The following is a 21,160-nucleotide window of genomic DNA, read 5'->3' on the forward strand; positions in this document are numbered from 1 at the left end:
TTAATCGATTGTGAAACAAAATCTAAACGACATAATAAAAAGTCAACTGCACCACGGATTCCCAGACAGTCTCCCACACAGGTACTAGCGAGGCCTTAAGCTGTGTAACTTCTGCGATATGACGAGAGCAGGCACATTCAGCTTAGAATGGCCATTGACATTAAAAGATTTAATCCAAAGTCCTTTTTAATCGATTGTGAAACAAAATCTAAACGACATAATAAAAAGTCAACCGCACCACGGATTCCCAGAGAGTCTCCCACACTGGTACTAGCGAGGCCTTAAGCTGTGTAACTTCTGCGTTCTGACGAGAGCAGGCACATTCAGCTTAGAATGGCCATTGACGTTAAATGCTTTAATCCAAAATCCTATTTAATCTATTGTGAAACAAAATCTAAACGACATAATAAAAAGTCAACCGCACCACGGATTCCCAGACAGTCTCCCACACTGGTACTAGCGAGGCCTTAAGCTGTGTAACTTCTGCCATCAGACGAGAGCAGGGACATTCAGCTGAGAATGGCCATTGACATTAAATGCTTTAATCCATAGTCCTTTTTTATCGATTGTGAAACAAAATAAAAACGACATAATAAAAGTTCAACCGCACCACGGATTCCCAGACAGTCTCCCACACTGGTACTAGCGAAGCCTTAAGCTGTGTAACTTCTGCGATCTGACGAGAGCAGGCACATTCAGCTTAGAATGGCCTTTGACGTTAAATGCTTTAATCCATAGTCCTATTTGATCTATTGTGAAACAAAATCTAAACGACATAATAAAAAGTCAACCGCACCACGGATTCCCAGACAGCCTCCCACACTGGTACTAGCAAGGCCTTAAGCTGTGTAACTTCTGCGTTCTGACAAGAGCAGGCACATTCAGCTTAGAATGGCCATTGACATTAAATGCTTTAATCCATAGTCCTTTTTAATCGATTGTGAAACAAAATCTAAACGACATAATAAAAAGTCAACCGCACCACGGATTCCCAGACAGTCTCCCACACTGGTACTAGCGAGGCGTTAAGCTGTGTAACTTCTGCGATCTAACGAGAGCAGGCACATTCAGCTTAGAATAGCCATTGACAATAAATGCTTTAATCCATAGTCCTTTTTAATCGATTGTTAAACAAAATCTAAACGACATAATAAAATGTCAACCGCACCACGGATTCCCAGACAGTCTCCCACACTGGTACTAGCGAGGCCTTAAGCTGTGTAACTTCTGCGATCTGACGAGAGCAGGCACATTCAGCTTAGAATGGCCATTGACATTAGAAGCCTTAATCCATAGTCCTATTTAATCTATTGTGAAACAAAATCTAAACAACATAATAAAAAGTCAACCGCACCGCGGATTCTCAGAGAGTCTCCCACACTGGTACTAGTGAGGCCTTAAGCTGTGTAACTTCTGTGTTCTGACGAAAGCAGGCACATTCAGCTTAGAATGGCCATTGACGTTAAATGCTTTAATCCATAGTCCTATTTAATCTATTGTGAAACAAAATCTAAACGACATAATAAAAAGTCAACCGCACCACGGATTCCCAGACAGTCTCCCACCCTGGTACTAGCAAGGCCTTAAGCTGTGTAACTTCTGCGATCTGACGAGAGCAGGCACATTCAGCTTAGAATGGCCATTGACATTAAATGCTTTAATCCATAGTCCTTTTTAATCGATTGTGAAACAAAATCGAAACGACATAATAAAAAGTCAACCGCACTACGGATTCCCAGACAGTCTCCCACACTGGTACTAGCGAGGCCTTAAGCTGTGTAACTTCTGCGATCTGACGAGAGCAGGCACATTCAGCTTAGAATGGCCATTGACATTAAATGCTTTAATCCATATTCCTTTTTAATCGATTGTGAAACAAAATCTAAACGACATAATAAAAAGTCAACTGCACCACGGATTCCCAGACAGTCTCCCACACAGGTACTAGCGAGGCCTTAAGCTGTGTAACTTCTGCGATATGACGAGAGCAGGCACATTCAGCTTAGAATGGCCATTGACATTAAAAGATTTAATCCAAAGTCCTTTTTAATCGATTGTGAAACAAAATCTAAACGACATAATAAAAAGTCAACCGCACCACGGATTCCCAGAGAGTCTCCCACACTGGTACTAGCGAGGCCTTAAGCTGTGTAACTTCTGCGTTCTGACGAGAGCAGGCACATTCAGCTTAGAATGGCCATTGACGTTAAATGCTTTAATCCAAAGTCCTATTTAATCTATTGTGAAACAAAATCTAAACGACATAATAAAAAGTCAACCGCACCACGGATTCCCAGACAGTCTCCCACACTGGTACTAGCGAGGCCTTAAGCTGTGTAACTTCTGCGATCAGACGAGAGCAGGGACATTCAGCTGAGAATGGCCATTGACATTAAATGCTTTAATCCATAGTCCTTTTTTATCGATTGTGAAACAAAATAAAAACGACATAATAAAAGTTCAACCGCACCACGGATTCCCAGACAGTCTCCCACACTGGTACTAGCGAAGCCTTAAGCTGTGTAACTTCTGCGATCTGACGAGAGCAGGCACATTCAGCTTAGAATGGCCTTTGACGTTAAATGCTTTAATCCATAGTCCTATTTGATCTATTGTGAAACAAAATCTAAACGACATAATAAAAAGTCAACCGCACCACGGATTCCCAGACAGCCTCCCACACTGGTACTAGCAAGGCCTTAAGCTGTGTAACTTCTGCGTTCTGACAAGAGCAGGCACATTCAGCTTAGAATGGCCATTGACATTAAATGCTTTAATCCATAGTCCTTTTTAATCGATTGTGAAACAAAATCTAAACGACATAATAAAAATTCAACCGCACCACGGATTCCCAGACAGTCTCCCACACTGGTACTAGCGAGGCCTTAAGCTGTGTAACTTCTGCGATCTGACGAGAGCAGGCACATTCAGCTTAAAATGGCCATTGACGTTAAATGCTTTAATCCATAGTCCTATTTAATCTATTGTGAAACAAAATCTAAACGACATAATAAAAAGGCAACCGCACCACGGATTCCCAGACAGTCTCCCACACTGGTACTAGCGAGGCCTTAAGCTGTGTAACTTCTGCGACCTGACGAGAGCAGGGACATTCAGCTTAGAATGGCCATTGACATTAAATGCTTTAATCCATAGTCCTTTTTAATCGATTGTGAAACAAAATTGAAACGACATAATAAAAATTCAACCGCACCACGGATTCCCAGACAGTCTACCACACTGGTACTAGCGAGGCCTTAAGCTGTTTAACTTCTGCGTTCTGACGAGAGCAGGCACATTCAGCTTAGAATGGCCTTTGACGTTAAATGCTTTAATCCATAGTCCTATTTGATCTATTGTGAAACAAAATCTAAACGACATAATAAAAAGTCAACCGCACCACGGATTCCCAGACAGCCTCCCACACTGGTACTAGCAAGGCCTTAAGCTGTGTAACTTCTGCGTTCTGACAAGAGCAGGCACATTCAGCTTAGAATGGCCATTGACATTAAATGCTTTAATCCATAGTCCTTTTTTATCGATTGTGAAACAAAATCTAAACGACATAATAAAAAGACAACCGCACCACGGATTCCCAGACAGTCTCCCACACTGGTACTAGCGAGGCGTTAAGCTGTGTAACTTCTGCAATCTGACGAGAGCAGGGACATTCAGCTTAGAATGGCCATTGACATTAAATGCTTTAATCCATAGTCCTTTTTAATCGATTGTGAAACAAAATCTAAACGACATAATAAAAATTCAACCGCACCACGGATTCCCAGACAGTCTACCACACTGGTACTAGCGAGGCCTTAAGCTGTTTAACTTCTGCGTTCTGACGAGAGCAGGCACATTCAGCTTAGAATGGCCTTTGACGTTAAATGCTTTAATCCATAGTCCTATTTGATCTATTGTGAAACAAAATCTAAACGACATAATAAAAAGACAACCGCACCACGGATTCCCAGACAGTCTCCCACACTGGTACTAGCGAGGCGTTAAGCTGTGTAACTTCTGCAATCTGACGAGAGCAGGGACATTCAGCTTAGAATGGCCATTGACATTAAATGCTTTAATCCATAGTCCTTTTTAATCGATTGTGAAACAAAATCTAAACGACATAATAAAAATTCAACCGCACCACGGATTCCCAGACAGTCTCCCACACTGGTACTAGCGAGGCCTTAAGCTGTGTAACTTCTGCGATCTGATGAGAGCAGGCACATTCATCTTAGAATGGCCATTGACATTAAATGCTTTAATCCATAGTCCTTTTTAATCGATTGTGAAACAAAATCTAAACGACATAATAAAAAGTCAACCGCACCTCGGATTCCCAGACAGTCTCCCACACTGGTACTAGCGAGGCGTTAAGCTTTGTAACTTCTGCGATCTAACAAGAGCAGGCACATTCAGCTTAGAATGGCCATTGACATTAAATGATTTAATCCATAGTCCTTTTTTATCGATTGTGAAACAAAATCTAAACGACATAATAAAAAGACAACCGCACCACGGATTCCCAGACAGTCTCCCACACTGGTACTAGCGAGGCCTTAAGCTGTGTAACTTCTGCGATCTGACGTGAGCAGGGACATTCAGCTTAGAATGGCCATTGACATTAAATGCTTTAATCCATAGTCCTAATTAATCTATTGTGAAACAAAATCTAAACGACATAATAAAAATTCAACCGCACCACGGATTCCCAGACAGTCTCCCACACTGGTTCTAGCGAGGCGTTAAGCTGTGTAACTTCTGCGATCTATAGAGAGAAGGCACATTCAGCTTAGAATGGCCATTGACATTAAATGCTTTAATCCATAGTCCTTTTTAATCGATTGTGAAACAAAATCTAAACGACATAATAAAAAGTCAACCGCACCTCGGATTCCCAGACAGTCTCCCACACTGGTACTAGCGAGGCGTTAAGCTGTGTAACTTCTGCGATCTAACGAGAGCAGGCACATTCAGCTTAGAATGGCCTTTGACATTAAATGCTTTAATCCATAGTCCTTTTTTATCGATTGTGAAACAAAATCTAAACGACATAATAAAAAGACAACCGCACCACGGATTCCCAGACAGTCTCCCACACTGGTACTAGCGAAGCCTTAAGCTGTGTAACTTCTGCGATCTGACGAGAGCAGGCACATTCAGCTTAGAAGGGCCATTGAGATTAAAAGCTTTAATCCATAGTCCTATTTAATCGATTGTGAAACAAAATCTAAACGACATAATAAAAAGTCAACCACACCACGGATTCCCAGACAGTCTCCCACACTGGTACTAGCGAGGCCTTAAGCTGTATAACTTCTGCGATCAGACGAGAGCAGGGACATTCAGCTGAGAATGGCCATTGACATTAAATGCTTTAATCCATAGTCCTTTTTTATCGATTGTGAAACAAAATAAAAACGACATAATAAAAGTTCAACCGCACCACGGATTCCCAGACAGTCTCCCACACTGGTACTAGCGAGGCCTTATGCTGTGTAACTTCTGCGATCTGACGAGAGCAGGGACATTCAGCTTAGAATGGCCATTGACGTTAAATGCTTTAATCCATAGTCCTTTTTAATCGATTGTGAAACAAAATCTAAACGACATAATAAAAATTCAACCGCACCACGGATTTCCAGACAGTCTCCCACACTGGTACTAGCGAGGCCTTAAGCTGTGTAACTTCTGCGTTCTGACGAGAGCAGGTACATTCAGCTTAGAATGGCCATTGACGTTAAATGCTTTAATCCATAGTCCTTTTTTATCGATTGTGAAACAAAATCTAAACGACATAATAAAAAGTCAACCGCACCACAGATTCCCAGACAGTGTCCCACACTGGTACTAGCGAGGCCTTAAGCTGTGTAACTTCTGCGATCTGACGAGAGCAGGCACATTCAGCTTAGAATGGCCATCGACATTAAAAGCCTTAATCCATAGTCCTATTTAATCTATTGTGAAACAAAATCTAAACAACATAATAAAAAGGCAACCGCACCACGGATTCCCAGAGAGTCTCCCACACTAGTACTAGCGAGGCCTTAAGCTGTGTAACTTCTGCGATCTGACGAGAGCAGCGACATTCAGCTTAGAATGGCCATTGACATTAAATGCTTTAATCCATAGTCCTTTTTAATCGATTGTGAATCAAAATCTAAACAACATAATAAAAATTCAACCGCACCACGGATTCCCAGACAGTCTCCCACACTGGTACTAGCGAGGCCTTAAGATGTGTAACTTCTGCGATCTGACGAGAGCAGGCACATTCAGCTTAGAATGGCCATTGACATTAAATGCTTTAATCCATAGTCCTTTTTAATCGATTGTGAAACAAAATCTAAACGACATAATAAAAAGTCAACCGCACCACGGATTCCCAGACAGTCTCCCACACTGGTACTAGCGAGGCCTTATGCTGTGTAACTTCTGCGATCTGACGAGAACAGGGACATTCAGCTTAGAATGGCCATTGACACTAAATGCTTTAATCCATAGTCCTTTTTAATCGATTGTGAAACAAAATCTAAACAACATAATAAAAATTCAACCGCACCACGGATTCCCAGACAGTCTCCCACACTGGTACTAGCGAGGCCTTATGCTGTGTAACTTCTGCGATCTGACGAGAGCAGGCACATTCAGCTTAGAATGGCCATTGACGTTAAATGCTTTAATCCATAGTCCTATTTAATCTGATGTGAAACAAAATCTAAACGACATAATAAAAAGTCAACCGCACCACGGATTCCCAGACAGTCTCCCACACTGGTACTAGCGAGGCGTTAAGCTGTGTAACTTCTGCAATCTGACGAGAGCAGGGACATTCAGCTTAGAATGGCCATTGACGTTAAATGCATTAATCCATAGTCCTTTTTAATCGATTGTGAAACAAAATCTAAACGACATAATAAAAATTCAACCGCACCACGGATTCCCAGACAGTCTCCCACACTGGTACTAGCGAGGCCTTAAGCTGTGTAACTTCTGCGTTCTGACGAGAGCAGGTACATTCAGCTTAGAATGGCCATTGACGTTAAATGCTATAATCCATAGTCCTATTTAATCTATTGTGAAACAAAATCTAAACGACATAATAAAAAGTCAACCGCACCACGGATTCCCAGACAGTCTCCCACACTGGTACTAGCGAGGCCTTAAACTGTGTAACTTCTGCGATCTGACGAGAGCAGGCACATTCAGCTTAGAATGGCCATTGACATTAAATGCTTTAATCCATAGTCCTTTTTAATCGATTGTGAAACAAAATCTAAACGACATAATAAAAAGTCAAACGCACCACGGATTCCCAGACAGTCTCCCACACTGGTACTAGCGAGCCCTTAAGCTGTGTAACTTCTGCGATCTGATGAGAGCAGGCACCTTCATCTTAGAATGGCCATTGACATTAAATGCTTTAATCCATAGTCCTTTTTAATCGATTGTGAAACAAAATCTAAACGACATAATAAAAATTCAACCGCACCACGGATTCCCAGACAGTCTCCCACAGTGGTACTAGCGAGGCATTAAGCTGTGTAACTTCTGCGATCTAACGAGAGCAGGCACATTCAGCTTAGAATGGCCATTGATATTTAAAGAGTTAATCCATAGTCCTATTTAATCTATTGTGAAACAAAATCTAAACAACATAATAAAAAGTCAACCGCACCACGGATTCCCAGACAGTCTCCCACACTGGTACTAGCGAGGCCTTAAGCTGTGTAACTTCTGCGATCTGACGAGAGCAGGGACATTCAGCTTAGAATGGCCATTGACATTAAATGCTTTAATCCATAGTCCTTTTTTATCGATTGTGAAACAAAATCTAAACGACATAATAAAAATTCAACCGCACCACGGATTCCCAGACAGTCTCCCACACTGGTACTAGCGAGGCCTTAGCTGTGTAACTTCTGCGTTCTGACGAGAGCAGGCACATTCAGCTTAGAATGGCCATTGACGTTAAATGCTTTAATCCATAGTCCTATTTAATCTATTGTGAAACAAAATCTAAACGCCATAGTAAAAAGTCAACCACACCACGGATTCCCAGACAGTCTCCCACACTGGTACTAGCGAGGCCTTAAGCTGTGTAACTTCTGCGATCTGACGAGAGCAGGGACATTCAGCTTAGAATGGCCATTGACATTAAATGCTTTAATCCATAGTCCTTTTTAATCGATTGTGAAACAAAATCTAAACGACATAATAAAAATTCAACCGCACCACGGATTCCCAGAAAGTCGCCCACACTGGTTCTAGCGAGGCGTTAAGCTGTGTAACTTCTGTGATCTAACGAGAGCAGGCACATTCAGCTTAGAATGGCCATTGACATTAAACGCTTTAATCCATAGTCCTTTTTAATCGATTGTGAAACAAAATCTAAACGACATAATAAAAAGTCAACCGCACCTCGGATTCCCAGACAGTCTCCCACAGTGGTACTAGCGAGGCGTTAAGCTGTGTAACTTCTGCGATCTAACGAGAGCAGGCACATTCAGCTTAGAATGGCCATTGATATTAAAAGAGTTAATCCATAGTCCTATTTAATCTATTGTGAAACAAAATCTAAACAACATAATAAAAAGTCAACCGCACCACGGATTCCCAGACAGTCTCCCACACTGGTACTAGCGAGGCGTTAAGCTGTGTAACTTCTGCGATCTATCGAGAGCAGGCACATTCAGCTTAGAATGGCCATTGACATTGAATGCTTTAATCCATAGTCCTTTTTAATCGATTGTGAAACAAAATCTAAACGACATAATAAAAAGTCAACCGCACCTCGGATTCCCAGACAGTCTCCCACACTGGTACTAGCGAGGCGTTAAGCTGTGTAATTTCTGCAATCTAACGAGAGCAGGCACATTCAGCTTAGAATGGCCATTGACATTAAATGCTTTAATCCATAGTCCTTTTTTATCGATTGTGAAACAAAATCTAAACGACATAATAAAAAGACAACCGCACCACGGATTCCCAGACAGTCTCACACACTGGTACTAGCGAAGCCTTAAGCTGTGTAACTTCTGCGATCTGACGAGAGCAGGGACATTCAGCTTAGAATGGCCATTGACATTAAATGCTTTAATCCATAGTCCTTTTTAATCGATTGTGAAACAAAATCTAAACGACATTATAAAAATTCTACCGCACCACGGATTCCCAGACAGTCTCCCACACTGGTACTAGCGAGGCCTTAAGCTGTGTAACTTCTGCGATCTGACGAGAGCAGGCACATTCAGCTTAGAATGGCCATTGACGTTAAATACTTTAATCCATAGTCCTATTTAATCTATTGTGAAACAAAATCTAAACAACATAATAAAAAGTCAACCGCACCACGGATTCCCAGACAGTCTCCCACACTAGTACTAGCGAGGCCTTAAGCTGTGTAACTTCTGCAATCTGACGAGAGCAGGCACATTCAGCTTAGAATGGCCAGTGACTTTAAAAGCTTTAATCCATAGTCCTTTTTAATTGATTGTGAAACAAAATCTAAACGACATAATAAAAAGTCAACCGCACCACGGATTCCCAGACAGTCTCCCACACTGGTACTAGCGAGGCCTTAAGCTGTGTAACTTCTGCGATATGACGAGAGCAGGGACATTCAGCTTAGAATGGCCATTGACATTAAATGCTTTAATCCATAGTTCTTTTTAATCGATTGTGAAACAAAATCTAAACGACATAATAAAAATGCAACCGCACCACGGATTCCCAGACAGTCTCCCACACTGGTACTAGCGAGGCCTTAAGCTGTGTAACTTCTGCGTTCTGACGAGAGCAGGCACATTCAGCTTAGAATGGCCATTGACGTTAAATGCTTTAATCCATAGTCCTATTTAATCTATTGTGAAACAAAATCTAAACGCCATAATAAAAAGTCAACCGCACCACGGATTCCCAGACAGTCTCCCACACTGGTACTAGCGAGGCCTTAAGCTGTGTAACTTCTGCGATCTGACGAGAGCAGGGACATTCAGCTTAGAATGGCCATTGACATTAAATGCTTTAATCCATAGTCCTTTTTAATCGATTGTGAAACAAAATCTAAACGACATAATAAAAATTCAACCGCACCACGGATTCCCAGACAGTCGCCCACACTGGTTCTAGCGAGGCGTTAAGCTGTGTAACTTCTGCGATCTAACGAGAGCAGGCACATTCAGCTTAGAATGGCCATTGACATTAAATGCTTTAATCCATAGTCCTTTTTAATCGATTGTGAAACAAAATCTAAACGACATAATAAAAAGTCAACCGCACCTCGGATTCCCAGACAGTCTCCCACAGTGGTACTAGCGAGGCGTTAAGCTGTGTAACTTCTGCGATCTAACGAGTGCAGGCACATTCAGCTTAGAATGGCCATTGATATTAAAAGAGTTAATCCATAGTCCTATTTAATCTATTGTGAAACAAAATCTAAACAACATAATAAAAAGTCAACCGCACCACGGATTCCCAGACAGTCTCCCACACTGGTACTAGCGAGGCGTTAAGCTGTGTAACTTCTGCGATCTATCGAGAGCAGGCACATTCAGCTTAGAATGGCCATTGACATTGAATGCTTTAATCCATAGTCCTTTTTAATCGATTGTGAAACAAAATCTAAACGACATAATAAAAAGTCAACCGCACCTCGGATTCCCAGACAGTCTCCCACACTGGTACTAGCGAGGCGTTAAGCTGTGTAATTTCTGCGATCTAACGAGAGCAGGCACATTCAGCTTAGAATGGCCATTGACATTAAATGCTTTAATCCATAGTCCTTTTTTATCGATTGTGAAACAAAATCTAAACGACATAATAAAAAGACAACCGCACCACGGATTCCCAGACAGTCTCCCACACTGGTACTAGCGAAGCCTTAAGCTGTGTAACTTCTGCGATCTGACGAGAGCAGGGACATTCAGCTTAGAATGGCCATTGACATTAAATGCTTTAATCCATAGTCCTTTTTAATCGATTGTGAAACAAAATCTAAACGACATAATAAAAATTCTACCGCACCACGGATTCCCAGACAGTCTCCCACACTGGTACTAGCGAGGCCTTAAGCTGTGTAACTTCTGCGATCTGACGAGAGCAGGCACATTCAGCTTAGAATGGCCATTGACGTTAAATGCTTTAATCCATAGTCCTATTTAATCTATTGTGAAACAAAATCTAAACGACATAATAAAAAGTCAACCGCACCACGGATTCCCAGACAGTCCCCCACACTGGTACTAGCGAGGCCTTAAGCTGTGTAACTTCTGCGATCTGACGAGAGCAGGCACATTCAGCTTAGAATGGCCATTGACGTTAAATGCTTTAATCCATAGTCCTATTTAATCTATTGTGAAACAAAATCTAAACGCCATAATAAAAAGTCAACCGCACCACGGATTCCCAGACAGTCTCCCACACTGGTACTAGCGAGGCCTTAAGCTGTGTAACTTCTGCGATCTGACGAGAGCAGGGACATTCAGCTTAGAATGGCCATTGACATTAAATGCTTTAATCCATAGTCCTTTTTAATCGATTGTGAAACAAAATCTAAACGACATAATAAAAATTCAACCGCACCACGGATTCCCAGACAGTCACCCACACTGGTTCTAGCGAGGCGTTAAGCTGTGTAACTTCTGCGATCTAACGAGAGCAGGCACATTCAGCTTAGAATGGCCATTGACATTAAATGCTTTAATCCATAGTCCTATTTAATCTATTGTGAAAAAAAATCTAAACGACATAATAAAAAGTCAACCGCACCACGGATTCCCAGACAGTGCCCCACACTGGTAATAGCGAGGCCTTAAGCTGTGTAACTTCTGCGATCTGACGAGAGCAGGCACATTCAGCTTAGAATGGCCATTGACGTTAAATGCTTTAATCCATAGTCCTATTTAATCTATTGTGAAACAAAATCTAAACGCCATAATAAAAAGTCAACCGCACCACGGATTCCCAGACAGTCTCCCACACTGGTACTAGCGAGGCCTTAAGCTGTGTAACTTCTGCGATCTGACGAGAGCAGGGACATTCAGCTTAGAATGGCCATTGACATTAAATGCTTTAATCCATAGTCCTTTTTAATCGATTGTGAAACAAAATCTAAACGACATAATAAAAATTCAACCGCACCACGGATTCCCAGACAGTCGCCCACACTGGTTCTAGCGAGGCGTTAAGCTGTGTAACTTCTGCGATCTAACGAGAGCAGGCACATTCAGCTTAGAATGGCCATTGACATTAAATGCTTTAATCCATAGTCCTTTTTAATCGATTGTGAAACAAAATCTAAACGACATAATAAAAAGTCAACCGCACCTCGGATTCCCAGACAGTCTCCCACAGTGGTACTAGCGAGGCGTTAAGCTGTGTAACTTCTGCGATCTAACGAGAGCAGGCACATTCAGCTTAGAATGGCCATTGATATTAAAAGAGTTAATCCATAGTCCTATTTAATCTATTGTGAAACAAAATCTAAACAACATAATAAAAAGTCAACCGCACCACGGATTCCCAGACAGTCTCCCACACTGGTACTAGCGAGGCGTTAAGCTGTGTAACTTCTGCGATCTATCGAGAGCAGGTACATTCAGCTTAGAATGGCCATTGACATTGAATGCTTTAATCCATAGTCCTTTTTAATCGATTGTGAAACAAAATCTAAACGACATAATAAAAAGTCAACCGCACCTCGGATTCCCAGACAGTCTCCCACACTGGTACTAGCGAGGCGTTAAGCTGTGTAATTTCTGCGATCTAACGAGAGCAGGCACATTCAGCTTAGAATGGCCATTGACATTAAATGCTTTAATCCATAGTCCTTTTTTATCGATTGTGAAACAAAATCTAAACGACATAATAAAAAGACAACCGCACCACGGATTCCCAGACAGTCTCCCACACTTGTACTAGCGAAGCCTTAAGCTGTGTAACTTCTGCGATCTGACGAGAGCAGGGACATTCAGCTTAGAATGGCCATTGACATTAAATGCTTTAATCCATAGTCCTTTTTAATCGATTGTGAAACAAAATCTAAACGACATAATAAAAATTCTACCGCACCACGGATTCCCAGACAGTCTCCCACACTGGTACTAGCGAGGCCTTAAGCTGTGTAACTTCTGCGATCTGACGAGAGCAGGCACATTCAGCTTAGAATGGCCATTGACGTTAAATGCTTTAATCCATAGTCCTATTTAATCTATTGTGAAACAAAATCTAAACAACATAATAAAAAGTCAACCGCACCACGGATTCCCAGACAGTCTCCCACACTAGTACTAGCGAGGCCTTAAGCTGTGTAACTTCTGCAATCTGACGAGAGCAGGTACATTCAGCTTTGAATGGCCATTGACATTAAAAGCCTTAATCCATAGTCCTATTTAATCTATTGTGAAACAAAATCTAAACAACATAATAAAAAGGCAACCGCACCACGGATTCCCAGACAGTCTCCCACACTGGTACTAGCGAGGCCTTAAGCTGTGTAACTTCTGCGATTTGACGAGAGCAGGGACATTCAGCTTAGAATGGCCATTGACATTAAATGCTTTAATCCATAGTCCTTTTTAATCGATTGTGAAACAAAATCTAAACGACATAATAAAAATGCAACCGCACCACGGATTCCCAGACAGTCTCCCACACTGGTACTAGCGAGGCCTTAAGCTGTGTAACTTCTGCGTTCTGACGAGAGCAGGCACATTCAGCTTAGAATGGCCATTGACGTTAAATGCTTTAATCCATAGTCCTATTTAATCTATTGTGAAACAAAATCTAAACGACATAATAAAAAGTCAACCACACCACGGATTCCCAGACAGTCTCCCACACTGGTACTAGCGAGGCCTTAAGCTGTGTAACTTCTGCGATCTGACGAGAGCAGGCACATTCAGCTTAGAATGGCCATTGACATTAAATGCTTTAATCCATAGCCCTGTTTAATCGATTGTGAAACAAAATCTAAATGACATAATAAAAAGTCAACCGCACCACGGATTCCCAGACAGTCTCCCACACTGGTACTAGCGAGGCCTTAAGCTGTGTAACTTCTGCGATCTGACGAGAGCAGGCACATTCAGCTTAGAATGGCCATTGACATTAAATGCTTTAATCCATAGCCCTGTTTAATCGATTGTGAAACAAAATCTAAACGACATAATAAAAAGTCAACCGCACCACGGATTCACAGACAGTCTCCCATACTGGTACTAGCGAGGCCTTAAGCTGTGTAACTTCTGCGATCCGACGAGAGCAGGCACATTCAGCTTAGAATGGCCATTGACATTAAATGCTTTAATCCATAGTCCTTTTTAATCGATTGTGAAACAAAATCTAAACAACATAATAAAAAGTCAACCGCACCACGGATTCCCAGACAGTCTCCCACACTAGTACTAGCGAGGCCTTAAGCTGTATAAATTCTGCGATCTGACGAGAGCAGGGACATTCAGCTTAGAATGGCCATTGACATTAAATGCTTTAATCCATAGTCCTTTTTAATCGATTGTGAAACAAAATCTAAACGACATAATAAAAAGTCAACCGCACCACGGATTCCCAGACAGTTTCCCACACTGGTACTAGCGAGGCGTTAAGCTGTGTAACTTCTGCGATCTAACGAGAGCAGGCACATTCAGCTTAGAATGGCCATTGACATTAAATGCCTTAATCCATAGTCCTTTTTAATCGATTGTGAAACAAAATCTAAACGACATAATAAAGAGTCAACCGCACCACGGATTCCCAGACAGTCTCCCACACTGGTACTAGCGAGGCCTTAAGCTGTGTAATTTCTGCGCTCTGACGAGAGCAGGCGCATTCAGCTTAGAATGGCCATTGACATTAAAAACCTTAATCCATAGTCCTATTTAATCTATTGTGAAACATAATCTAAACAACATAATAAAAAGGCAACCGCACCACGGATTCCCAGACAGTCTCCCACACTGGTACTAGCGAGGCCTTACGCTGCGTAACTTCTGCGATCTGACGAGAGCAGGGACATTCAGCTTAGAATGGCCATTGACATTAAATGCTTTAATCCATAGTCCTTTTTAATCGATTGTGAAACAAAATCTAAACGACATAATAAAAATTCAACCGCACCACGGATTCCCAGACAGTCTCCCACACTGGTACTAGCAAGGCCTTAAGCTGTGTAACTTCTGCGATCTGACGAGAGCAGGGACATTCAGCTTAGAAGGCCATTGACATTAAATGCTTTAATCCATAGTCCTTTTTAATCGATTGTGAAACAAAATCTAAACGACATAATAAAAATTCAACCGCACCATGGATTCCCAGACAGTCTCCCACACTGGTACTAGCGAGGCCTTAAGCTGTGTAATTTCTGCGTTCTGACGAGAGCAGGCACATTCAGCTTAGAATGGCCATTGACGTTAAATGCTTTAATCCATAGTCCTTTTTAATCAATTGTGAAACAAAATCTAAACGACATAATAAAAAGTCAACCGCACCACGGATTCCCAGACAGTCTCCCACACTGGTACTGGTGAGGCCTTAAGCTGTGTAACTTCTGCGATCTGACGAGAGCAGGCACATTCAGCTTAGAATGGCCATTGACGTTAAATGCTTTAATCCATAGTCCTATTTAATCTATTGTGAAACAAAATCTAAACAACATAATAAAAAGGCAACCGCACCACGGATTCCCAGACAGTCTCCCACACTGGTACTAGCGAGGCCTTAAGCTGTGTAACTTCTGCGTTCTGATGAGAGCAGGCACATTCAGCTTAGAATGGCCATTGACATTAAATGCTTTAATCCATAGTCCTTTTTAATCGATTGTGAAACAAAATCTAAACGACATAATAAAAAGTCAACCGCACCACGGATTCCCAGACAGTCTCCCACACTGGTACTAGCGAGGCGTTAAGCTGTGTAACTTCTGCGATCTAACGAGAGCAGGCACATTCAGCTTAGAATGGCCATTGACATTAAATGCTTTAATCCATAGTCCTTTTTAATCGATTGTGAAACAAAATCTAAACGACATAATAAAAAGTCAACCGCTCCACGGATTCCCAGACAGTCTCCCACACTGGTACTAGCGAGGCCTTAAACTGAGTAACTTCTGCGATCTGACGAGAGCAGGCACATTCAGCTTAGAATGGCCATTGACATTAAATGCTTTAATCCATAGTCCTTTTTAATCGATTGTGAAACAAAATCTAAACGACATAATAAAAAGTCAACCGCACCACAGATTCCCAGACAGTCTCCCACACTGGTACTAGCGAGGCCTTAAGCTGTGTAACTTCTGCAATCTGACGAGAGCAGGGACATTAAATGCTTTAATCCATAGTCCTTTTTAATCGATTGTGAAACAAAATCTAAACGACATAATAAATATTCAACCGCATCACTGATTCCCAGACAGTCTCCCACACTGGTACTAGCGAGGCCTTAAGCTGTGTAACTTCTGCGATCTGACGAGAGCAGGCACATTCAGCTTAGAATGGCCATTGACGTTAAATGCTTTAATCCATAGTCCTATTTAATCTATTGTGAAACAAAATCTAAACGACATAATAAAAAGTCAACCGCACCACGGATTCCCAGACAGTCTCCCACACTGGTACTAGCGAGGCGTTAAGCTGTGTAACTTCTGCGATCTGACGAGAGCAGGGACATTCAGCTTAGAATGGCCATTGACATTAAATGGTTTAATCCATAGTCCTTTTTAATCGATTGTGAAACAAAATCTAAACGACATAATAAAAATTCAACCGCACCATGGATTCCCAGACAGTCTCCCACACTGGTACTAGTGAGGCCTTAAGCTGTGTAACTTCTGCGTTCTGACGAGAGCAGGCACATTCAGCTTAGAATGGCCATTGACGTTAAATGCTTTAATCCATAGTCCTTTTTAATCAATTGTGAAACAAATTCTAAACGACATAATAAAAAGTCAACCGCACCACGGATTCCCAGACAGTCTCCCACACTGGTACTGGTGAGGCCTTAAGCTGTGTAACTTCTGCGATCTAACGAGAGCAGGCAAATTCAGCTTAGAATGGCCATTGACATTAAAAGCCTTAATCCAAAGTCCTATTTAATCTATTGTGAAACAAAATCTAAACAACATAATAAAAAGGCAACCGCACCACGGATTCCCAGACAGTCTCCCACACTGGTACTAGCGAGGCCTTAAGCTGTGTAACTTCTGCGTTCTGACGAGAGCAGGCACATTCAGCTTAGAATGGCCATTGACATTAAATGCTTTAATCCATAGTCCTTTTTAATCGATTGTGAAACAAAATCTAAACGACATAATAAAAAGTCAACCGCACCACGGATTCCCAGACAGTCTCCCACACTGGTACTAGCGAGGCGTTAAGCTGTGTAACTTCTGCGATCTAACGAGAGCAGGCACATTCAGCTTAGAATGGCCATTGACATTAAATGCTTTAATCCATAGTCCTTTTTAATCGATTGTGAAACAAAATCTAAACGACATAATAAAAAGTCAACCGCACCACGGATTCCAAGACAGTCTCCCACACTGGTACTAGCGAGGCCTTAAGCTGTGTAACTTCTGCAATCTGACGAGAGCAGGCACATTCAGCTTAGAATGGCCACAGACATTAAATGCTTTAATCCATAGTCCTTTTTAATCGATTGTGAAACAAAATCTAAACGACATAATAAAAAGTCAACCGCTCCACGGATTCCCAGAGAGTCTCCCACACTGGTACTAGCGAGGCCTTAAGCTGAGCAACTTCTGCGATCTGACGAGAGCAGGCACATTCAGCTTAGAATGGCCATTGACATTAAATGCTTTAATCCATAGTCCTTTTTAATCGATTGTGAAACAAAATCTAAACGACATAATAAAAAGTCAACCGCACCACGGATTCCCAGACAGTCTCCCACACTGGTACTAGCGAGGCCTTAAGCTGAGTAACTTCTGCGATCTGACGAGAGCAGGCACATTCAGCTTAGAATGGCCATTGACATTAAATGCTTTAATCCATAGTCCTTTTTAATCGATTGTGAAACAAAATCTAAACGACATAATAAAAATTCAACCGCACCGCGGATTCCCAGACAGTCTCCCACACTGGTACTAGCGAGGCCTTAAGCTGTGTAACTTCTGCGATCTGACGAGAGCAGGCACATTCAGCTTAGAATGGCCATTGACGTTAAATGCTTTAATCCATAGTCCTATTTAATCTATTGTGAAACAATATCTAAACGACATAATAAAAAGTCAACCGCACCACGGATTCCCAGACAGTCTCCCACACTGGTACTAGCGAGGCCTTAAGCTGTGTAACTTCTGCGATCTGACAAGAGCAGGCACATTCAGCTTAGAATGGCCATTGACATTAAATGCTTTAATCCATAGTCCTTTTTAATCGATTGTGAAACAAAATCTAAACGACATAATAAAAAGTCAACCGCACCACGGATTCCCAGACAGTCTCCCACACTGGTACTAGCGAGGCCTTAAGCTGTGTAACTTCTGCGATCTGACGAGAGCAGGGACATTCAGCTTAGAATGGCCATTGAAATTAAATGCTTTAATCCATAGTCCTTTTTAATCGATTGTGAAACAAAATCTAAAACGACATAATAAAAATTCAACTGCACCACGGATTCCCAGACAGTCTCCCACACTGGTACTAGCGAGGCCTTAAGCTGTGTAACTTCTGCGATCTGACGAGAGCAGGCACATTCAGCTTAGAATGGCCATTGACGTTAAATGCTTTAATCCATAGTCCTATTTAATCTATTGTGAAACAATATCTAAACGACATAATAAAAAGTCAACCGCACCACGGATTCCCAGACAGTCTCCCACACTGGTACTAGCGAGGCCTTAAGCTGTGTAACTTCTGCGATCTGACGAGAGCAAGGACTTTCAGCTTAGAATGACCATTGACATTAAATGCTTTAATCCATAGTCCTATTTAATCTATTGTGAAACAAAATCTAAACGACATAATAAAAAGTCAACCGCACCACGGATTCCCAGACAGTCTCCCACACTGGTACTAGCGAGGCCTTAAGCTGTGTAACTTCTGCGATCTGACAAGAGCAGGCACATTCAGCTTAGAATGGCCATTGACGTTAAATGCTTTAATCCATAGTCCTAATTAATCTATTGTGAAACAAAATCTAAACAACAAAATAAAAAGTCCACCACACCACAGATTCCCAGACAGTCTCCCACACTGGTGCTAGCGAAGCGTTAAGCTGTGTAACTTCTGCGATCTAACGAGAGCAGGCACATTCAGCTTAGACTGGCCATTGACATTAAACGCTTTAATCCATAGTCCTTTTTAATCGATTGTGAAACAAAATCTAAACGACATAATAAAAATTCAACCGCACCACGGATTCCCAGACAGTCTCCCACACTGGTACTAGCGAGGCATTAAGCTGTGTAACTTCTGCGTTCTGACGAGAGCAGGCACATTCAGCTTAGAATGGCCATTGACGTTAAATGCTTTAATCCATAGTCCTATTTAATCTATTGTGAAACAAAATCTAAACGACATAATAAAAAGTCAACCGCACCACGGATTCCCAGACAGTCTCCCACACTGGTACTAGCGAGGCCTAAAGCTGTGTAACTTCTGCTATCTGACGAGAGCAGGGACATTCAGCTTAGAATGGCCATTGAAATTAAATGCTTTAATCCATAGTCCTTTTTAATCGATTGTGAAACAAAATCTAAAACGACATAATAAAAATTCAACTGCACCACGGATTCCCAGACAGTCTCCCACACTGGTACTAGCGAGGCCTTAAGCTGTGTAACTTCTGCGATCTGACGAGAGCAGGCACATTCAGCTTAGAATGGCCATTGACGTTAAATGTTTTAATCCATAGTCCTATTTAATCTATTGTGAAACAATATCTAAACGACATAATAAAAAGTCAACCGCACCACGGATTCCCAGACAGTCTCCCACACTGGTACTAGCGAGGCCTTAAGCTGTGTAACTTCTGCGTTCTGACGAGAGCAGGCACATTCAGCATAGAATGGCCATTGACGATAAATGCTTTAATCCATAGTCCTATTTAATCTATTGTGAAACAAAATCTAAACGACATAATAAAAAGTCAACCGCACCACGGATTCCCAGACAGTCTCCCACACTGGTACTAGCGAGGCCTTAAGCTGTGTAACTTCTGCTATCTGACGAGAGCAGGGACATTCAGCTTAGAATGGCCATTGACATTAAATGCTTTAATCCATAGTCCTTTTTAATCGATTGTGAAACAAAATCTAAACGACATAATAAAAAGCCAACCACACCACGGATTCCCAGACAGTCTCCCACACTGGTACTAGCGAGGCCTTAAGCTGTGTAACTTCTGCGATCTGACGAGAGCAGGCACATTCAGCTTAGAATGGCCATTGACGTTAAATGCTTTAATCCATAGTCCTAATTAATCTATTGTGAAACAAAATCTAAACAACATAATAAAAAGTCAACCACACCACAGATTCCCAGACAGTCTCCCACACTGGTGCTAGCGAAGCGTTAAGCTGTGTAACTTCTGCGATCTAACGAGAGCAGGCACATTCAGCTTAGACTGGCCATTGACATTAAACACTTTAATCCATAGTCCTTTTTAATCGATTGTGAAACAAAATCTAAACGACATAATAAAAAGTCAACCGCACCACGGATTCCCAGACAGTCTCCCACACTGGTACTAGCGAGGCCTTAAGCTGTGTAACTTCTGCGATCTGACGAGAGCAGGGACATTCAGCTTAGAATGGCCATTGACATTAAATGCTTTAATCCATAGTCCTTTTTAATCGATTGTGAAACAAAATCTAAACGACATAATAAAAATTCAACCGCACCACGGATTCCCAGACAGTCTCCCACACTGGTACTAGCGAGGCCTTAAGCTGTGTAACTTCTGCATTCTGACGAGAGCAGGCACATTCAGCTTAGAATGGCCATTGACGTTAAATGCTTTAATCCATAGTCCTATTTAATCTATTGTGAAACAAAATCTAAACGACATAATAAAAAGTCAACCGCACCACGGATTCCCAGACAGTCTCCCACACTGGTACTAGCGAGGCCTTAAGCTGTGTAACTTCTGCTATCTGATGAGAGCAGGGACATTCAGCTTAGAATGGCCATTGACATTAAAT

The 21,160-nt window shown here is 41.8% G+C and overlaps 98 pseudogenes; all 98 read right to left on the reverse strand.

Annotated features, from left to right (window-relative positions):
* Window positions 1-40: 40 nt before the first annotated feature.
* On the reverse strand, window positions 41-159 carry LOC142689139 (5S ribosomal RNA; annotated as a pseudogene).
* Window positions 160-226: 67 nt separating this feature from the next.
* LOC142732743 (5S ribosomal RNA) lies at window positions 227-345 on the reverse strand (annotated as a pseudogene).
* Window positions 346-412: 67 nt separating this feature from the next.
* Window positions 413-531, reverse strand: LOC142692829 (5S ribosomal RNA; annotated as a pseudogene).
* Window positions 532-598: 67 nt separating this feature from the next.
* On the reverse strand, window positions 599-717 carry LOC142697340 (5S ribosomal RNA; annotated as a pseudogene).
* A 67-nt stretch (window positions 718-784) lies between these two features.
* LOC142682791 (5S ribosomal RNA) lies at window positions 785-903 on the reverse strand (annotated as a pseudogene).
* A 67-nt stretch (window positions 904-970) lies between these two features.
* On the reverse strand, window positions 971-1,089 carry LOC142695899 (5S ribosomal RNA; annotated as a pseudogene).
* Window positions 1,090-1,156: 67 nt separating this feature from the next.
* On the reverse strand, window positions 1,157-1,275 carry LOC142718298 (5S ribosomal RNA; annotated as a pseudogene).
* Window positions 1,276-1,342: 67 nt separating this feature from the next.
* Window positions 1,343-1,461, reverse strand: LOC142705611 (5S ribosomal RNA; annotated as a pseudogene).
* Window positions 1,462-1,528: 67 nt separating this feature from the next.
* LOC142735787 (5S ribosomal RNA) lies at window positions 1,529-1,647 on the reverse strand (annotated as a pseudogene).
* Window positions 1,648-1,714: 67 nt separating this feature from the next.
* On the reverse strand, window positions 1,715-1,833 carry LOC142737587 (5S ribosomal RNA; annotated as a pseudogene).
* A 67-nt stretch (window positions 1,834-1,900) lies between these two features.
* On the reverse strand, window positions 1,901-2,019 carry LOC142689128 (5S ribosomal RNA; annotated as a pseudogene).
* Window positions 2,020-2,086: 67 nt separating this feature from the next.
* On the reverse strand, window positions 2,087-2,205 carry LOC142732489 (5S ribosomal RNA; annotated as a pseudogene).
* Window positions 2,206-2,272: 67 nt separating this feature from the next.
* On the reverse strand, window positions 2,273-2,391 carry LOC142736246 (5S ribosomal RNA; annotated as a pseudogene).
* A 67-nt stretch (window positions 2,392-2,458) lies between these two features.
* LOC142697318 (5S ribosomal RNA) lies at window positions 2,459-2,577 on the reverse strand (annotated as a pseudogene).
* A 67-nt stretch (window positions 2,578-2,644) lies between these two features.
* Window positions 2,645-2,763, reverse strand: LOC142682758 (5S ribosomal RNA; annotated as a pseudogene).
* A 67-nt stretch (window positions 2,764-2,830) lies between these two features.
* Window positions 2,831-2,949, reverse strand: LOC142672477 (5S ribosomal RNA; annotated as a pseudogene).
* A 67-nt stretch (window positions 2,950-3,016) lies between these two features.
* LOC142673428 (5S ribosomal RNA) lies at window positions 3,017-3,135 on the reverse strand (annotated as a pseudogene).
* A 67-nt stretch (window positions 3,136-3,202) lies between these two features.
* LOC142737294 (5S ribosomal RNA) lies at window positions 3,203-3,321 on the reverse strand (annotated as a pseudogene).
* Window positions 3,322-3,388: 67 nt separating this feature from the next.
* LOC142682802 (5S ribosomal RNA) lies at window positions 3,389-3,507 on the reverse strand (annotated as a pseudogene).
* A 253-nt stretch (window positions 3,508-3,760) lies between these two features.
* On the reverse strand, window positions 3,761-3,879 carry LOC142737295 (5S ribosomal RNA; annotated as a pseudogene).
* Window positions 3,880-4,132: 253 nt separating this feature from the next.
* Window positions 4,133-4,251, reverse strand: LOC142668002 (5S ribosomal RNA; annotated as a pseudogene).
* Window positions 4,252-4,504: 253 nt separating this feature from the next.
* On the reverse strand, window positions 4,505-4,623 carry LOC142737642 (5S ribosomal RNA; annotated as a pseudogene).
* Window positions 4,624-4,876: 253 nt separating this feature from the next.
* On the reverse strand, window positions 4,877-4,995 carry LOC142710507 (5S ribosomal RNA; annotated as a pseudogene).
* Window positions 4,996-5,248: 253 nt separating this feature from the next.
* On the reverse strand, window positions 5,249-5,367 carry LOC142738473 (5S ribosomal RNA; annotated as a pseudogene).
* Window positions 5,368-5,434: 67 nt separating this feature from the next.
* Window positions 5,435-5,553, reverse strand: LOC142691682 (5S ribosomal RNA; annotated as a pseudogene).
* Window positions 5,554-5,620: 67 nt separating this feature from the next.
* Window positions 5,621-5,739, reverse strand: LOC142737644 (5S ribosomal RNA; annotated as a pseudogene).
* Window positions 5,740-5,806: 67 nt separating this feature from the next.
* Window positions 5,807-5,925, reverse strand: LOC142666662 (5S ribosomal RNA; annotated as a pseudogene).
* Window positions 5,926-5,992: 67 nt separating this feature from the next.
* LOC142685129 (5S ribosomal RNA) lies at window positions 5,993-6,111 on the reverse strand (annotated as a pseudogene).
* Window positions 6,112-6,178: 67 nt separating this feature from the next.
* Window positions 6,179-6,297, reverse strand: LOC142683517 (5S ribosomal RNA; annotated as a pseudogene).
* A 67-nt stretch (window positions 6,298-6,364) lies between these two features.
* LOC142679806 (5S ribosomal RNA) lies at window positions 6,365-6,483 on the reverse strand (annotated as a pseudogene).
* A 67-nt stretch (window positions 6,484-6,550) lies between these two features.
* Window positions 6,551-6,669, reverse strand: LOC142686288 (5S ribosomal RNA; annotated as a pseudogene).
* Window positions 6,670-6,736: 67 nt separating this feature from the next.
* LOC142709509 (5S ribosomal RNA) lies at window positions 6,737-6,855 on the reverse strand (annotated as a pseudogene).
* A 67-nt stretch (window positions 6,856-6,922) lies between these two features.
* On the reverse strand, window positions 6,923-7,041 carry LOC142717032 (5S ribosomal RNA; annotated as a pseudogene).
* Window positions 7,042-7,108: 67 nt separating this feature from the next.
* LOC142731307 (5S ribosomal RNA) lies at window positions 7,109-7,227 on the reverse strand (annotated as a pseudogene).
* A 253-nt stretch (window positions 7,228-7,480) lies between these two features.
* LOC142709488 (5S ribosomal RNA) lies at window positions 7,481-7,599 on the reverse strand (annotated as a pseudogene).
* A 67-nt stretch (window positions 7,600-7,666) lies between these two features.
* On the reverse strand, window positions 7,667-7,785 carry LOC142727784 (5S ribosomal RNA; annotated as a pseudogene).
* Window positions 7,786-7,852: 67 nt separating this feature from the next.
* Window positions 7,853-7,970, reverse strand: LOC142700857 (5S ribosomal RNA; annotated as a pseudogene).
* A 67-nt stretch (window positions 7,971-8,037) lies between these two features.
* LOC142736365 (5S ribosomal RNA) lies at window positions 8,038-8,156 on the reverse strand (annotated as a pseudogene).
* Window positions 8,157-8,409: 253 nt separating this feature from the next.
* On the reverse strand, window positions 8,410-8,528 carry LOC142709678 (5S ribosomal RNA; annotated as a pseudogene).
* A 67-nt stretch (window positions 8,529-8,595) lies between these two features.
* Window positions 8,596-8,714, reverse strand: LOC142709287 (5S ribosomal RNA; annotated as a pseudogene).
* A 67-nt stretch (window positions 8,715-8,781) lies between these two features.
* Window positions 8,782-8,900, reverse strand: LOC142705400 (5S ribosomal RNA; annotated as a pseudogene).
* A 253-nt stretch (window positions 8,901-9,153) lies between these two features.
* Window positions 9,154-9,272, reverse strand: LOC142738280 (5S ribosomal RNA; annotated as a pseudogene).
* Window positions 9,273-9,339: 67 nt separating this feature from the next.
* Window positions 9,340-9,458, reverse strand: LOC142687831 (5S ribosomal RNA; annotated as a pseudogene).
* Window positions 9,459-9,525: 67 nt separating this feature from the next.
* LOC142692091 (5S ribosomal RNA) lies at window positions 9,526-9,644 on the reverse strand (annotated as a pseudogene).
* Window positions 9,645-9,711: 67 nt separating this feature from the next.
* On the reverse strand, window positions 9,712-9,830 carry LOC142738006 (5S ribosomal RNA; annotated as a pseudogene).
* Window positions 9,831-9,897: 67 nt separating this feature from the next.
* On the reverse strand, window positions 9,898-10,016 carry LOC142727795 (5S ribosomal RNA; annotated as a pseudogene).
* A 439-nt stretch (window positions 10,017-10,455) lies between these two features.
* Window positions 10,456-10,574, reverse strand: LOC142709298 (5S ribosomal RNA; annotated as a pseudogene).
* A 67-nt stretch (window positions 10,575-10,641) lies between these two features.
* Window positions 10,642-10,760, reverse strand: LOC142676509 (5S ribosomal RNA; annotated as a pseudogene).
* Window positions 10,761-10,827: 67 nt separating this feature from the next.
* LOC142665987 (5S ribosomal RNA) lies at window positions 10,828-10,946 on the reverse strand (annotated as a pseudogene).
* Window positions 10,947-11,013: 67 nt separating this feature from the next.
* On the reverse strand, window positions 11,014-11,132 carry LOC142738276 (5S ribosomal RNA; annotated as a pseudogene).
* Window positions 11,133-11,199: 67 nt separating this feature from the next.
* Window positions 11,200-11,318, reverse strand: LOC142716797 (5S ribosomal RNA; annotated as a pseudogene).
* A 67-nt stretch (window positions 11,319-11,385) lies between these two features.
* On the reverse strand, window positions 11,386-11,504 carry LOC142727806 (5S ribosomal RNA; annotated as a pseudogene).
* A 253-nt stretch (window positions 11,505-11,757) lies between these two features.
* Window positions 11,758-11,876, reverse strand: LOC142685968 (5S ribosomal RNA; annotated as a pseudogene).
* A 67-nt stretch (window positions 11,877-11,943) lies between these two features.
* LOC142727818 (5S ribosomal RNA) lies at window positions 11,944-12,062 on the reverse strand (annotated as a pseudogene).
* A 253-nt stretch (window positions 12,063-12,315) lies between these two features.
* LOC142709667 (5S ribosomal RNA) lies at window positions 12,316-12,434 on the reverse strand (annotated as a pseudogene).
* A 67-nt stretch (window positions 12,435-12,501) lies between these two features.
* Window positions 12,502-12,620, reverse strand: LOC142697307 (5S ribosomal RNA; annotated as a pseudogene).
* Window positions 12,621-12,687: 67 nt separating this feature from the next.
* Window positions 12,688-12,806, reverse strand: LOC142676520 (5S ribosomal RNA; annotated as a pseudogene).
* A 67-nt stretch (window positions 12,807-12,873) lies between these two features.
* On the reverse strand, window positions 12,874-12,992 carry LOC142694152 (5S ribosomal RNA; annotated as a pseudogene).
* A 67-nt stretch (window positions 12,993-13,059) lies between these two features.
* Window positions 13,060-13,178, reverse strand: LOC142738281 (5S ribosomal RNA; annotated as a pseudogene).
* Window positions 13,179-13,245: 67 nt separating this feature from the next.
* Window positions 13,246-13,364, reverse strand: LOC142738345 (5S ribosomal RNA; annotated as a pseudogene).
* A 67-nt stretch (window positions 13,365-13,431) lies between these two features.
* On the reverse strand, window positions 13,432-13,550 carry LOC142694418 (5S ribosomal RNA; annotated as a pseudogene).
* A 67-nt stretch (window positions 13,551-13,617) lies between these two features.
* LOC142738008 (5S ribosomal RNA) lies at window positions 13,618-13,736 on the reverse strand (annotated as a pseudogene).
* Window positions 13,737-13,803: 67 nt separating this feature from the next.
* LOC142733288 (5S ribosomal RNA) lies at window positions 13,804-13,922 on the reverse strand (annotated as a pseudogene).
* Window positions 13,923-13,989: 67 nt separating this feature from the next.
* Window positions 13,990-14,108, reverse strand: LOC142712392 (5S ribosomal RNA; annotated as a pseudogene).
* A 67-nt stretch (window positions 14,109-14,175) lies between these two features.
* LOC142737791 (5S ribosomal RNA) lies at window positions 14,176-14,294 on the reverse strand (annotated as a pseudogene).
* A 67-nt stretch (window positions 14,295-14,361) lies between these two features.
* On the reverse strand, window positions 14,362-14,480 carry LOC142735927 (5S ribosomal RNA; annotated as a pseudogene).
* Window positions 14,481-14,547: 67 nt separating this feature from the next.
* LOC142697240 (5S ribosomal RNA) lies at window positions 14,548-14,666 on the reverse strand (annotated as a pseudogene).
* Window positions 14,667-14,733: 67 nt separating this feature from the next.
* LOC142737170 (5S ribosomal RNA) lies at window positions 14,734-14,852 on the reverse strand (annotated as a pseudogene).
* A 67-nt stretch (window positions 14,853-14,919) lies between these two features.
* LOC142672114 (5S ribosomal RNA) lies at window positions 14,920-15,038 on the reverse strand (annotated as a pseudogene).
* A 252-nt stretch (window positions 15,039-15,290) lies between these two features.
* Window positions 15,291-15,409, reverse strand: LOC142670191 (5S ribosomal RNA; annotated as a pseudogene).
* A 67-nt stretch (window positions 15,410-15,476) lies between these two features.
* LOC142735851 (5S ribosomal RNA) lies at window positions 15,477-15,595 on the reverse strand (annotated as a pseudogene).
* Window positions 15,596-15,662: 67 nt separating this feature from the next.
* LOC142715615 (5S ribosomal RNA) lies at window positions 15,663-15,781 on the reverse strand (annotated as a pseudogene).
* Window positions 15,782-15,848: 67 nt separating this feature from the next.
* Window positions 15,849-15,967, reverse strand: LOC142681180 (5S ribosomal RNA; annotated as a pseudogene).
* Window positions 15,968-16,034: 67 nt separating this feature from the next.
* LOC142671794 (5S ribosomal RNA) lies at window positions 16,035-16,153 on the reverse strand (annotated as a pseudogene).
* Window positions 16,154-16,382: 229 nt separating this feature from the next.
* Window positions 16,383-16,501, reverse strand: LOC142711472 (5S ribosomal RNA; annotated as a pseudogene).
* Window positions 16,502-16,568: 67 nt separating this feature from the next.
* LOC142683897 (5S ribosomal RNA) lies at window positions 16,569-16,687 on the reverse strand (annotated as a pseudogene).
* Window positions 16,688-16,754: 67 nt separating this feature from the next.
* On the reverse strand, window positions 16,755-16,873 carry LOC142683077 (5S ribosomal RNA; annotated as a pseudogene).
* Window positions 16,874-16,940: 67 nt separating this feature from the next.
* On the reverse strand, window positions 16,941-17,059 carry LOC142671008 (5S ribosomal RNA; annotated as a pseudogene).
* A 67-nt stretch (window positions 17,060-17,126) lies between these two features.
* Window positions 17,127-17,245, reverse strand: LOC142728939 (5S ribosomal RNA; annotated as a pseudogene).
* Window positions 17,246-17,312: 67 nt separating this feature from the next.
* LOC142681202 (5S ribosomal RNA) lies at window positions 17,313-17,431 on the reverse strand (annotated as a pseudogene).
* A 67-nt stretch (window positions 17,432-17,498) lies between these two features.
* Window positions 17,499-17,617, reverse strand: LOC142705731 (5S ribosomal RNA; annotated as a pseudogene).
* Window positions 17,618-17,684: 67 nt separating this feature from the next.
* Window positions 17,685-17,803, reverse strand: LOC142698790 (5S ribosomal RNA; annotated as a pseudogene).
* A 67-nt stretch (window positions 17,804-17,870) lies between these two features.
* On the reverse strand, window positions 17,871-17,989 carry LOC142729310 (5S ribosomal RNA; annotated as a pseudogene).
* Window positions 17,990-18,056: 67 nt separating this feature from the next.
* Window positions 18,057-18,175, reverse strand: LOC142737641 (5S ribosomal RNA; annotated as a pseudogene).
* Window positions 18,176-18,242: 67 nt separating this feature from the next.
* On the reverse strand, window positions 18,243-18,361 carry LOC142737159 (5S ribosomal RNA; annotated as a pseudogene).
* A 67-nt stretch (window positions 18,362-18,428) lies between these two features.
* LOC142736885 (5S ribosomal RNA) lies at window positions 18,429-18,547 on the reverse strand (annotated as a pseudogene).
* A 68-nt stretch (window positions 18,548-18,615) lies between these two features.
* On the reverse strand, window positions 18,616-18,734 carry LOC142736856 (5S ribosomal RNA; annotated as a pseudogene).
* A 67-nt stretch (window positions 18,735-18,801) lies between these two features.
* On the reverse strand, window positions 18,802-18,920 carry LOC142736481 (5S ribosomal RNA; annotated as a pseudogene).
* A 67-nt stretch (window positions 18,921-18,987) lies between these two features.
* Window positions 18,988-19,106, reverse strand: LOC142737160 (5S ribosomal RNA; annotated as a pseudogene).
* Window positions 19,107-19,359: 253 nt separating this feature from the next.
* Window positions 19,360-19,478, reverse strand: LOC142687283 (5S ribosomal RNA; annotated as a pseudogene).
* Window positions 19,479-19,545: 67 nt separating this feature from the next.
* LOC142686642 (5S ribosomal RNA) lies at window positions 19,546-19,664 on the reverse strand (annotated as a pseudogene).
* Window positions 19,665-19,732: 68 nt separating this feature from the next.
* Window positions 19,733-19,851, reverse strand: LOC142736857 (5S ribosomal RNA; annotated as a pseudogene).
* Window positions 19,852-19,918: 67 nt separating this feature from the next.
* On the reverse strand, window positions 19,919-20,037 carry LOC142731428 (5S ribosomal RNA; annotated as a pseudogene).
* Window positions 20,038-20,104: 67 nt separating this feature from the next.
* Window positions 20,105-20,223, reverse strand: LOC142665688 (5S ribosomal RNA; annotated as a pseudogene).
* A 67-nt stretch (window positions 20,224-20,290) lies between these two features.
* On the reverse strand, window positions 20,291-20,409 carry LOC142736276 (5S ribosomal RNA; annotated as a pseudogene).
* Window positions 20,410-20,662: 253 nt separating this feature from the next.
* On the reverse strand, window positions 20,663-20,781 carry LOC142727829 (5S ribosomal RNA; annotated as a pseudogene).
* Window positions 20,782-20,848: 67 nt separating this feature from the next.
* On the reverse strand, window positions 20,849-20,967 carry LOC142667242 (5S ribosomal RNA; annotated as a pseudogene).
* A 67-nt stretch (window positions 20,968-21,034) lies between these two features.
* LOC142737458 (5S ribosomal RNA) lies at window positions 21,035-21,153 on the reverse strand (annotated as a pseudogene).
* Between the last annotated feature and the right edge of the window lie 7 nt (window positions 21,154-21,160).

Source organism: Rhinoderma darwinii, chromosome 1 (assembly GCF_050947455.1).
Source record: "Rhinoderma darwinii isolate aRhiDar2 chromosome 1, aRhiDar2.hap1, whole genome shotgun sequence".
Lineage (NCBI taxonomy): Eukaryota > Metazoa > Chordata > Amphibia > Anura > Rhinodermatidae > Rhinoderma > Rhinoderma darwinii.